General features: G+C 52.0%; 1 protein-coding gene across 11 annotated transcripts in view; it reads left to right on the top strand.

The window, feature by feature from the left end:
- AGAP1 (ArfGAP with GTPase domain, ankyrin repeat and PH domain 1) overlaps window positions 1–13,115 on the top strand; it is a 556,723-nt gene that overhangs the window by 220,964 nt on the left and 322,644 nt on the right. The gene's annotated exons all lie outside the window — the stretch shown is intronic.

The following is a 13,115-nucleotide window of genomic DNA, read 5'->3' on the forward strand; positions in this document are numbered from 1 at the left end:
TCCACAGGGACCTTCCTGCCTCACTGGTGATGCTCATTCTTAATTCAGCCCCATTTCAAAAAAAAAAAGTTTTAAGGGGTTCCCACGGTGGCTCAGTGGGTTAAGAACTGGATACTGTCTCTCTGAGGATGCGGGTTTGATCCCTGGCCTGGCTCAGCGGGTTAAGATCCAGCATTGCTGTGAGCTGCCGCGTAGGCCTGGCGTGGCCGGGGCTGTGGTGTAGGCCGGCCACTGCCGCTCTGATTCTATCCCTATCCCAGGAACGTCAGTAGGGCGCAGGTGTGGCCCTTAAAAAAAAGGGGGAAAAAAAGTTGAAGTATTTCCTGTGAGGCTGGAGAACAGGAAAGGAGAGAGTCAAGTTTGGCCAGAGTAACTACGCCTTAGGACTGGTGGCCGAGAGTCCATGCCAGCTTTGGGATCTGTTTCTTTTTCCTGCCGCATTATTGACCCCTCACCTCCAGGACAACCAGGCCTCAGGTGGGAAGTTGTCCTGGGGGCGAGGAAGGTTCCCCTGGGGGATAAAGGGGCTCAGAAGTGATTGCAATGCCGGGGGTGGAGGGGGTCTGGGCAGGTTCTCCTCAGGACCTGGGGAAGGGTGCTCCCGGCCAAGGGGCGCATTTCTGGGGGGAGTCGAGGCGAAAAATCCCAGCCCCTCCCCCTCCTGGTGGAACCTGCTTTAGACCTGCCTTTGCCTCGCAGGTTCGGGGGGGCTGCTGGGGGCGGGGCAGGTGGCCAGGCTGGGTGCCCTCGGAGGCCGCCCTTGCTGCCCGGGGTCACGAGGCCCTGCCTGCACCAGCGCTGGGGAGACTGTTAATAGGAGTCGGTGTTGGGGATGGGCTGCCCCTGGCATGTCCCCAAGCCCAGCGATGCCTGCTTTTCTTTTCATGTCCAGTCGCATTTTCAGGTGAAATTACAAGGATTCTACACGGTCACCATTTGATTAAATTTCACCGTTGGTGTCCGTTTTTAAACCTTGCGTGTTCTTTCCTTAACGGCCACGTCCTTTCCTAAGCGGCCAGCTCTGCCCTCTTTTCCACCTCGCAGGTGACTCCCAGCCTGGCCCTTTTTGAGCCCACTGCGCTCCCTCTCACGTTCCTAGGTAACATCGCCCAGCACCCGTGCTGGGGCAGCTCAGGGTTCCCCAGGGGACAGTGAGGTCCTCGGGGTTCTGCGACCCCTTCGTCCTTCACCTCACCTTTACACGGGCTGTGCCCACCTGTGCCAGGGAGCAGACGCCCCTTAAACCCTAGGCAGGGCCGGCGCCTGCAGCTCTCTGAATGTTAGTGAGACCGTGGAGCTGCAGACGCCAGCCCTGCCCGCACCAGCAGCACGCGGGGCTCGCCCCAGACGTGGCTCTGTCCGGACAAGGTCGCAGTTTGCCACGGGAGCGCCGAAACCCCGGTGAGAATTGAAGGGAAGTATCACAGATAAAAGGTCCACACACAGGAGCAGCAGGCCGCATCTGGTCAGCAGCCTGTTTTTCAAGGAGCCTTCTCTGTTTCCAGGCTCCAGGAGGGAGGGCTGGGCTGCTCTGGGTATTAGCGCAGAGTTGAGTGTTTCCAACAGGACCTTAGAGCCCATGCAGCCCGAGGTGTCCCCTCTGTGGTCTTTTCCAAAGCCTGCCCCTCCGTGACCTGGGTGATGGGGATTTAGTGCCAGGGCGACTCTCTTGTCCATAGTCATCGCTTTGCTTGTACGGGGACGGGGTTAGCAGACCTGAGCGTCCTATAAATAACGAGCTCATCTTAGACCTAACAAATAAGACTCAGCGATGACAAGTTTTGGTGCATCCCCCCCAGCATCCGTGATGTCCCAGCCAGTGAGCCAGCCCTGGGGTGCTGGGACCACGTCTTGGTCATCCTCAGGTTGGCTGCTGGCAGGGGGGACGTAGGGCAAGGTCTCCCTACATGTCCTCGGTTAAAACCCCAGAGTGTTTTCTCGCTGTGGCAGCTCCTCAGTGATTCTGTTGGTGAAGTGTGTTAAACCCGCAGCGTGGGTTTTCACAGGCTTAGGCCATCTCCTGTGCATTTTGTTATTATTTCAGAAACAACGCATCCCCATTAAGTGTTTGGGTTGTACAGACTCTGAAAAAGAACTCACATCCATGAAGTTCCCGTTGTGGCTCCGTGGGCTAAGACTGTGACATAGCCTCTGTCAGGATGCGGGTTTGATCCCTGGCCGCGCTCAGTGGGTTAAGAATCCAGCATTGCTGTAAGCTGCAGCATAGGTGGCAGATGTGGCTCAGATCCCGTGTTGCCGTGGCTGTGGCGTAGACCTCAGCTGCAGCTCCAATTCGACTCCTAGCCCGGGAACTTCCATATGCCACAGGTGCAGCCCTAAAAAGAAAGGGGGGGAAAAGAGCTAATATCCAGGATACAACTTCTGTAACTATTGTGATTTTATTCTTAAGTTTATTTACATGAAGATGAAATGGGGAGGTTACTCTGAATATTTTATATGGTAATGAGAGGGTAACTATTTTTATTCGTTAATTATGAACTCTCGAATCACTGACAGTAAAAGCAGTCGTTAATTGAGAGGAGAATCTTGGTACTTAGAAATCATTAACAGTAACCATTTTAATCCTCAAGGGAAAAAAAAACAAAACCCAAAACTTGAAAAGTTTACAGCTAAAGAAATCAAGGCTCAGAATAAAATTTTAAAAAAGGAAAAAAAAAAAAAGAAATCAAGGCTCAGAAAAGTCATGTGACTTGACCAAGAGGAAGTGTGGGAGCCAGGAGCTTAGGTCCCCAGCCATCCTGTCCTCCTGGCGAAGCACGTGCTCCTGCCCACCTCCCCCCGGGGGGGGGGAGGTTGGGGGAGGGACATGCGTTCAGCACGCAGGTTCACTGCTCATTCTTGCACTAAGTTTCTCTGAGTTTCTTTTTTGATTTTAGGGCTTCCTTGCTTTTGTATCGTTTTTCTATCTTTGCAGTGTAGAAAGAGGAAATAAAGAAAACATTTGTAACTTCTGTGTAGCTTTGAGCTTATCAATAAAAGAAGCAGCCAGGCCCGGCCTCCACTGGCTCCTGTGGGCCGAGCTCCCGGTCAGCTGGCCGCCCAGCTTGACTTCGTAAAAGACCAGGGACTTGGGTCTTGGCTTCTTTGACTTGAGGCTTCTCGTGCGAGTCCTAAAACAGAAGACAGGGTGGGAGGTTCATGGAGAAACAGGATGTCTGTTGACTCTTCTCTTGTTGGTGTAGTTGTCCCATGGCTCCTGCAAAGTAAGTCAAGAGATGGGATCTTGGTGAGCCTTGGGTGTCTGCAGGCAGGCACGTCGGTTGGTGCATTTATTTATTCACTCATCCCTCCGTCCGCCCATTCATTGCCATATTTGGGTACCAGCCTTCCACCCGCCGCGCCTCTGGTCGGAGGTAGAGGTATAATCAGAGCACAGGCAGGGCCGGCCTTGGTGGAGTGACAGTCTGGTGGGAAGGATAAACTTGGAACAGTCCCCAGACGTGCAAGTGGCATCTTGTGCAGGCAGCACGGTTGGGCCAGGCTGCCTTCTGACGCCCCTTCTCAGCAGCCCGGGGTCACCCTCTGCTTTGGAGGGCGCGCGGTATGGGGAGCAGATCACGTAGCCTTCACAGGGCTTAGGAAAGTAAGATGTTGGTTTGTTTTTTTTTTTTTTTGCTTTTTAGAGCCACACTTGTGGCATGTGGAGGTTCCCAGGCTAGGGGTGGAGTCGGAGCTGCAGCTGCCGGCCTACACCACAGCCACAGCAGTGCAAGATCCGAGCCACACCTGTGACCTAAATCACAGCTCAGGGCAATGCCGGATTCTTAACCCACTGATCGAGGCCAGGGATCAAACCCACATCCTCGTGGGTACTAGTTGGGTTTGTTACTGCTGAGCCACATGGGAACTCCCAAGATTCACTTTTGCGAGTTAATACCTCACTGTTCCTGCTTCCCCCAGGCGGCCAAACCTGACCTGAGATCTGCTTACTGAACTCTTTGTCCCAGGAGAGCCCTGGCGAGGCTGAGGGGTGTTGTTCTGGGACCCCTGCAGGCTGCCCGGGGCCCACCCCCTCGACTCTCAGTCTTTCCTGCAAATTCTCTGCAGCCCTATTCGCCACATCTGGGAGAGGAACTACAGGCTGTGGTGTTTTTAAAGTTAGGATGTTTTAAAGTGATTTCTGTTTGGCATTCAGTTTTTTGGAAGTCCCTGGTCATGTGTTCAGATTAGGGCCTGGATTCATGAGCAAACATGATCACAGAAAAATTCAGTTCATTCTCTGTAGGTTAATTGTTTCTCTGGGGCTGTGATTTTTTTTTTTTAATTTCCCCCCCTTTTTTTTTGTCTTTTTAGGGCCACTCCAGCAGTTATATGGAGGTTCCCAGGCTCGGGGTCGAATCGAAGCTGCAGCTGCCGGCCTACATGACAGCCACAGCCACACGGGATCCGAGCTGCATCTGTGACCTACACCACAGGTCACAGCAACGCCGGATCCTTAACCTACCAAGTGAGGCCAGGGATGGAACCTGCAACCTCATGGTTCCTGGTTGGATTCGTTAACCACTGAGCCACGACAGGACCTCCTAATTTTTAAATTATAGTGTCTGACTTGTGTGGTTTTACGGCTCCCTGATGCCTAGAGAAGAGTGGCTTCGCTTCTTATGTATGAGGAGAACCGGCTGGTGGTGTGAAAGCAGGTTGAATTTTCCCCTGTCTAAGCTGCTCTCCGCCCTCCCCCCCCCACCCCCGCTACAGTGAGTTGGTGTCCATTTATGTGAATTGTAAACACTGCTGTTTTATATCCAGGTTATTCTGTTACGCATCCCAGAGTCAGTTGTACACAGAATTTCGTATTCCGGCCCGTATATTCTAAAACTGTGGTCGTTTGTTAAACCCTGATTCTGAGCATCCTGTTACACATGTTAAGGCATGTACACTCCCCACTGAAGGTTGAACCTCTTAAGCGTATATTCACAGGACGGGAGGAAAACCCACAGGCAGAATTTTGCTCTGACAGTAATTGTTAGACCCGCTCAAGACCCATCTGAACAAGCGGGAGATAAATTGCAAATAGCCCTCCGCCTGCTCATTCTCCCCACACTGCTGGGTTTAGTGTCTGTGTTTGCGGTCAGGGATAGTTTAGTGAGCTGACATGGAAACCTTTTGTTCTAGGATGCGTCTGCATTATTTATAGTAAAAGAGACGGTTTTAGGCACGTGTGGGTGGGAAGGCTGGGCGGCAGCGTTTGCGGGGCTCTGCCTGCCTGTCGCTGACCTCACGCTAACAGGGGCCTCTCCAGTTGTCCCTGGAGGGGTGGGTGGCGTTTATCTAGAGCACCCCCGTCCTGAGAAGATCCGGGTCGGCCTTTCCACACCATCACCCAGCTCCTCGATTTGTGCTCCAGTTAACATTCTGGAAAACGCTTTGGTAGAGGCTGTTGCGCTGGGTCGTCACGCCTGCTCCCTGGCAGGGACCCCCACCCCTCCACGTGCTGAGGCCCAGGCCCCGAGAGGGCTCAGGCCCGCCCAGGGCTGCAGGTGCGTCTTGGAGTCTCGGGTTGCCTTCCAGCCTTTGCGTCCAAAGACCGAAGCCCTGATGCACAGAGAATCAACTGCATTTGACATTAAACATCGGCAGCTGCTCGGCCCTAATTACAGGACTGTCCAGATCGGGGGAGCTGCCCTAATGAGCCCAGGGTGTGCCACCTAATGGCATGTGTTCGGGCCTCCTTACGTGGAAGCGGGCTTCCCGGCTTCTCTCCCTTGCGTGGCATCGTCTCGGATGCTTTTGTTTTGCTGACTCCGCAGTCCCCTGTCCGTGCCATCAGGGGATGTGTCAGGCCTGCTCCCTCCTTTCCTGGAACCAGCTTATGTTCTTTGGCGGCGTGGCCTGTTTTGTGATTTGTATTGTTGCTCTTGTTTTTCACCTTTCTTTATTATGTTAGAGATTAGATTGGAGCCATTATTGTTTTATTATATATACGCATGGATACATATACATATGTATTTTTTTTCTTTTCCAAAGGAGCACTCTGTTCAAAGATTTTTCATGTTCAAAAGCAAGCTATGCAGGGGGTTCCCGTTGTGGCTCAGCAGGTTAAGAACCCAATGTTGTCTCCGTAAGGACGCAGGTTTGATCCCTGGCCTCACTCAGTGGGTTAAGGATCTGGTGTTGCCACAGGCTGCAGCATAGGTTGCAGACATGGCTGGAATCCAGCGTTGCCGTGGTCATGGTGTGAGCCGGCAGCTGCAGCTCCGATTCGACTCCTAGCCTGGGACAGCTGTGAAAAGAAAAAACAAAAAAAAAATTGATTTAAAGCCAGCCGTACGTATGTGTACATTTGGCGTTTAATATGTATTGAGAGGGTGAAATGATGAGTCGTTGTCTGTTCCTATATAATCTTGATTGTTTATAATAATGACCGCTGTTTACTTTGCAGTTTAAGGGCTTTGGATCTAAGAGAGCAGGTCTTACCAGGCCCGATTCTGCAGCCAGGAGCGACCTTCTCTGAGGCGTTTGTCTTCCAGAGTCACCTCGTGCGGCTGGTGTGTCAGGCCAGCTCGTGCCTTTTCTCCTCGAGGTGTGCACACGTGTGCGGTCGCCGGCCTCTCTGCCGTGGGTCGTGGTCTGTGCAGGACTCCTGGGCCAGGTGGGTGCGTGTTCTGACGGGGAGGAAAAGGAGCAGCGGCTTCAGTGACACCTTTTAAAGGGATTCAGCCTTGTAAGACTTGCCGAGAACAGAGATGACATCGAGAAAGCTTCCTCCAGGCTTAAGTGGTGTTTGTGGGGCGATGCTGAAGCAGGGGTGGAAGGAAAGGAAGACAGTTCTGAGCAGCCCCAGAGGCGGCTGGTTGAGTCTCATGAGGCGTCTTGGCCCTGGTCTGGCGGCTGCTCCACTGTCGTCGTTAACCGCTGTGTCATTGGCTGTCACTGCCTGTAGCTTTTCCCATGGTCTGATCCCATGGAAATGAGAAATTAGAAGAAGGAGTTCCCGTCGTGGCTTAGCAGTAACAAACCCGACTAGGATCCATGAGGATGTGGGTTCAATCCCTGGCCTTGCTCGGTGGGTTAAGCATCTGGCGTTGCCGTGAGCTGTGGTGTAGGTCAAAGATGTGGCTTGGATCCAGCGTTGCAGTGGCTGTAATGTAGGCCAGCAGTTGCAGCTCCAATTGAACCCCTAGCCTGGGAACTTCCATGTGCCACAGGTGCAGCCCTAGAAAGAAAAAAGAAAAAAAAAAAGAAAAAGAAAAAACCGGTTTCTCTCTCCTGTTCAGTAGACTCAGAGGCCTGACTTTTAAAGAGGAACTGTCTCCTTAGAATGTCAGTTGATTGGCTTAAAATCTCTCTCCAAAATGACAGTTTTTAGGTAGGAGGGAATTTCGAAAGTGTCAGTATGGTTCCCATTCCCCAGGCTGCAGCTACTGGCCTTAACGATCTGGAATGAGGTGTGAAATGTGATGAATTCTTCAACTAGTCTCTGATACGGGTAGAAGGAACCATTTAAGGGTGACATCTTGATTCTTTAAAAAAAAATAATAACATAGCAGTCATCTTAGAGTCTTTATCGCGATGGGCGGTATTATCAACGAGAGACAGTACGTCGTCTTTTATTTGATGGGCTCGTGGAATGTTGTGTTCCTAGTTCCAGCGCTCTTTTCTGGCAATTTCTCACCCCGCGTCGGGAATTTCTCATGCCGTGCATCTCTTCCTAGGAATTTTGAGGGACACCAATGCCCATGGAAGGGCACAGAAGTGCCTGAATTAACTCTCACACAGCCAACACGAGACCATTAAACACACTGTTAGTAAGGGCGCTGTTTCGATTTTCCCGTTAAGAGCCTCTCTTTTGCTCATAGAATTCATTTGATCCATGCTTTAGAAAATGGTCCTTTTAATACTTTTCTGCACTGCGGCCTCATAGCTGTGTTTTGCCCCAGGATTCCGCCTAATGACTTTAGCCAGCTTGAATTAGCTCGAAGTATCATTAATGCATACAAATGGCTTTTATTTGTGTTCATCATCTGTTCATAATGCCCCGGCATTCTGCTCTTTCTACTGTTTTTAAGATGATTAAACGGTGATGTACTTTTTGACCCATTTAACCCTCCACAGAGTCATTGGTCAAAAGAAGATGAAGATGTTACTTAACTAGGAGAGTCAAAAGATGTTACCATCTAGAGCTGATGGTTCCAAGTTATTCTGAAGTCTTTATTTTATAACATTTTCCCCCTTATAGACTGTGGACGTAGCCAAGATTTTGAGCAGCCTTTGCTCACTGAGGAACTGTTCACTGCCCGCTAGGTTTGCAGCACCCACTAGGTTCAGTCCAGGAAAGAGAGAAGTGGTCCTCAGGAGTTCCCATCGTGGCTCAGTGGGTTGAGAACCCAGCTGGTGTCCTTGAGGACACGGGTTTGATCCCTGGCCTCGCTCAGTGGGTTCAGGATCCAGTGGGGCTGTGGCTGTGGCTTAGGTTGCTCTGATGCAACCCCGAGCCCGGGGACCTTCCGTATGGCCCAGGTGTGGCCCTCAAAGGGGGTGGGGGGAGTAATCCTTAGAGGAAGCTGACTTCCTCATTGTGAGATGCTTCTATAGGAGGAAGGGTAGCCTTTCCCCATGGACCCAGACTTTTTTTTGTTACATGCAGTTTACTTGATGAACCTGGCCAGGCGTGGTTCCAAGAGTGAGTGGTCCAGAGCCTGGCTCTGATGAGCTCGTGGGCGCCCCCGAAGACCTGGCTCTGGCGTGTGCGGTTAGGTTGTGTATTGAGCGCAGAGCCGCTGGAAATTCTAACAGCCTTATCGACGAGCTCCCCTGGTTCGGGAAAGGTGAATTATGGGAAATGGATCATAAATGTGCCCACAAGAGAAACAGATGTCAAGACTTTGATGCGTAAGTTGGATTTTTGTGAGACTTGCTGAAGGAAAGAGAGAGAAGATTTTTAAAGGACATGAGCTGTGGAAATAAATCCCATCGTGAGATGCTCGGCGGCTGTTATCACCTGGGCCTGGGGAGTGTGTGCGTGGATGCCCGCGTGTTTGGGAAAGTGGATTATTGGGCATTGTCATGTTTTGCGACTTTTTCACAAAAAATACTTTTCTACAAGATAATTTCTGATTTTTTGCACTGCATCCCCTTGAATGGCTGTCGTAATTCTTTGCCCAATCCTGTGAGACATTTCGTGGTCCTGCCCCACCCCCATTTATCAGTTGTTCTAGAATTACTGCTTCGGTGATGACTCTTTGTCTACAGCTCCCTCTCCTTCCTTCATCCCTTCTTTAGGACACCCCCCTGGATGGGAGGCTGCTGGGCAGCGACTGGCATAGCTTTAGAGCCTGTGATCCGATGGCTCAGCCTCCCGGGAAGTCTGTACCAATTCAGGTCTCCTCCGGCAGGGGTCTTTTATTCTGACCACCCTGGATTTGAAAAGCACTTATCATTTATAGACAGACAATAATCCTAACTTTTGATTTCTTTTAGCTCTTTCAATAGGTCTGTCCCTTAATAAAGAAGCTCATTTCCCGTGGTCAGTTGAGTGTTGAAGAGGCAGCAGTGGGTCCCTTGGCTGGATGACACGTGGGGAGCAGGGCGTCCCTGCTGCTGCTGCAGACGTGCCCTCTCGGGTGTGCCGGGCAGGGCCTCAGCCTGGTCCCAGGCCCCGCGGATCCCTGAGGTCCTAAGTGCAGTGTCCCTTGAGCTTTTGCACCAGCCCCGCCTTAGTGGAGAAAGAGCCCCGGAGAGCCCAGGGAAGCGAAGGGAGCACCCAGGTCCCCGGGTGTGGACCCGCCCCTATTTTAAGGGCGGCTGTGGGGCAGGTCCCTGGGCACGCGCCTTCCTGCCCCTCTGGGCCGTTCTTCTCCTGGAGCCGGGCCTGGAACTTCATTAGACACACGTTTCCCAGATGCGTAAAGCATGTCCTCCCGTTGGGAGAACAGAAAGCTTGATGTCATCATCGAGTGTCAGCGATGTCAGCGTTTGGGAGCCGCTGCCGCCAGTCACTGCTTGTGACCCCTGGAGAACTGAACTGTAAGCGCGTGTCTTTCCCGCCGAGTCCTGAGTGCCAGCATCAGCCCTGGCAGCACAGGCGGTGCTGCCTCATTTTCTGACTCCTCGCCCCCCCCCAGGTGCCGTGGGGGAGCTTTACGCCTGTATTTAACCTGTGATTAATAAACAGTGTCTGGAGTTCCCGTCGTGGCTCCGCAGAAACGAATCTGACAAGGAACCATGGGGTTTCGGGTTCAGTCCCTGGCCTCGCTCAGTGGCATTGCCATGAGCTGTGGTGTAGATCGCAGATGCAGCTCGGATCCTGTGCTGCTGTGGCTGTGGTGTAGGCCGGCAGCTGTTGCTCCGATTCAGCCCCTATGCCGTATGCCTCGGATGAGACCCTTAAGTAAACAGACACGCACACAGCGGTCCGGTCTTAAAGAAGGGGGAGCCCAAGGCATGGTCCTTGAGAGCCTCCAGCCAGCTAGCGGCCCAGAGCTGAGCCCGGCTGTGGCCCCACCTGCCGCCCCCCACCCCCCTTAGAGTTGCCCTGTGGCCCGTCGGCGTGTGCGCGTCTCTGTCTGCAGGGGGCGCTATGCCCCGCCCAGCTGTGCCATAACTCCCCGAGCATCTTTTTTGTCCGTAAACGTTGGAATTTCAGGAAACTCCCTCACATTTAACTTCATGTGTCAAGTTTTGGACAAAAACATCAAACGCTGATGCAGTCGACTGGACATTAGGGAGCTCTCCCATCCCCCCACCAAGATTTATATTAAATGAAATAGCATAGAGTCCTCTACATTTAAATTCATTTCTTGCCTGACCCGCCGGCTTGTAGAATTTCGCCCAGAAAGGACCCGAGACCCTGTCTGGCTCAACCTCTCACTTGACAGATGAGCAGGCAGGGCCCAGGGGCCAGTCCCTGCCAGAGCTTAAAGCAAAGCAGAGGCTAAAAATCGAGACTGCCTCTCTTGGCTGCACAGTTTTACCTTTGTTCTGAAACTGTTATACTTAGAAGCCATTGATTACATTTGAAAATGTAATTGATTACCGTTTTAAAGTGGTAGCGAGTGGAAATGCCTCTTTATGTGGTCATTATTTTTAATACAATATAAGCCATTTCACCAGTGAGGGTTCTTGGCTTCAATGCAGTGCTGTAATTATAAAATCTTTTCTGATAAGCTATGTAATATAAAAAAACACATTCCCACAGAATGTTTTCTGTATGTGATAGAATATGTGGGTGATAGAACTGGATCTGTGACAGGATCCGTGGGCCTCAGTGAAAACGTAGGAAAGGGCTGGCCGTTTGCTTGCAAGCCCTCAATTTTGTAATTTAGCAAGGTGCCACTAGGGGGCAGCGGAAGAGCACGTAAGGATTATTCTCGCAGATTTTTCACTTTTTGCTGCCACTGTGGAGAATACAGACATAATAAAACTAACACACTGGTTTAAGAGACCATTTAGACCTGTAATAAGATTCGGTCCATAGAGCGTGAGAAGTTACTGGATCAGCAGTACGCGAATGCAGAAGTTAAAAAAAAAGTATTCATTGGAATGGGGAAAAGAGAGTAAAAAGATGAAATATTCTGTGGTTAAAGGAACCCATATCCTTTTCTCCCAAATTTTGCCTCGCCTGCAATTTTAGAGAAGAATCAAAGCTGGCAAAGGAGAGTTTGTGTGTTTGATGGAATATCGTAAGTGGATGCGTTCAGTCCGTCATCCTCTTTCAGCAGAACCCCCAAGAGTTCCATGGGCCTGGGCCACTTCCCCGGGCTTCCCACTTTAGGGCCCGCACCCGTGATCGGAGGGCAGGGGAGCACGGGCCTTCCCCCAGCGCCCAGGCTGGGCAGGGGCTGTGCCGTCAGCTTGCCTGCCAGCTGCTGCCCCGCCCCGTCGGGGGAAGCCGTGGGCCCTTCCTTCACGCAGCCTGGTAGTTAGAGGGGAAATGAACGAGGGCCAGCCGGACATTTCTGGGCAGATGGAAGGGAGTTGGTCACTTAGGGAAATGCCTGGGTTTTTTGCCCAGGTAAGTAGCAGGTGCTGAATGGGTTCGTAGGTTCCATTAGACCCGGTAGCATCTCAGAAAGATTCCAGTTTCCCTGTTTGGGGAACTGGGACTCATTCCACGTTCTGTACGTGCCTCCAATGCAAACCGTGTCACGTCACAGATGTTCTTTGATCGGGTGACGCACAAGTGGAGTATTTAGAATTTTTAAGGAAGAAAATGTAATATGGAGAGTTCCACAGTTTTCAGGCCTTGGGATAGCGGGAACGTGGCAGAATAACAGGAGCAAGGAGAAAGTGGGTAGAAGCGGGGTAAATCTCTTCCGATGAGGAGCAAGACCCTCTGGGAGGGCAGCTTTCACAGACTGTTCTTTAGACTCAGAGGATGTGTTCCCAGCCCCTGCAGATGACAAGTTGAGGGGGGGGGTGCGTGGCGGGGGTGGGCAGTGGCCCAAGTTGCAGGTTTTTCTGTTCCGTTCAATACCTGCTTCTTGCACGAAACCATTTGTGAGACACCGAGGAGGGGGCCCGGGCCCTGCAGAAAGTGAGCCTGCCTCCATAGTGAGGCTGGGGGCGCCCACACTTGAGGGTCTGCGGGCAGCTCACGGTGTCCGGGGAGCACGCATATTCTGAGTCGGGGGCTCATGGGGCGGGGCTCCAGCTCAGCCTAATCTGACGGCCCCACCTTCCCTCGTTGGCGTCACCTGATGGAGTTGTCCTGGAAGAAGAAAAGCCCGCTGCTGGAATACACGTCGAAGGGCACGAGGCCAAAGGTGTCCGGGATGACGGAATGTCCTCGGCGAGAATCCTGAGAATCACGGACGTCGGAATAAACGTGGGTGACAGTGCCCATAAATCCGATTCGGCACTGTCAGCGGGGTTTCTTTTCCTGGAAACCTTGGGTTCCTGGGGTCTCTCTCCCTGCGGCCTTTCGCCCAGCCCCTTCTTTAGCTGCGCCAGGGCGATGGTGACGGGGCCTCTCTCCTTTGTCCTGCCCTTCCCTCCCCACGTGGTCCTGGACACACACAGTTGTGCAGGTTCCGATGTCGTGTGCTGGGGAAACAGGGCCCTTGGAGAAATGAGGCGATAGGCAAGGGAGATCCTTCAACATGAGAGAGAGTAAACTTAATTTCTATAAATATGATGCTGATCATTAAAATAAGGGG

Source organism: Sus scrofa, chromosome 15, assembly GCF_000003025.6.
Source record: "Sus scrofa isolate TJ Tabasco breed Duroc chromosome 15, Sscrofa11.1, whole genome shotgun sequence".
Lineage (NCBI taxonomy): Eukaryota > Metazoa > Chordata > Mammalia > Artiodactyla > Suidae > Sus > Sus scrofa.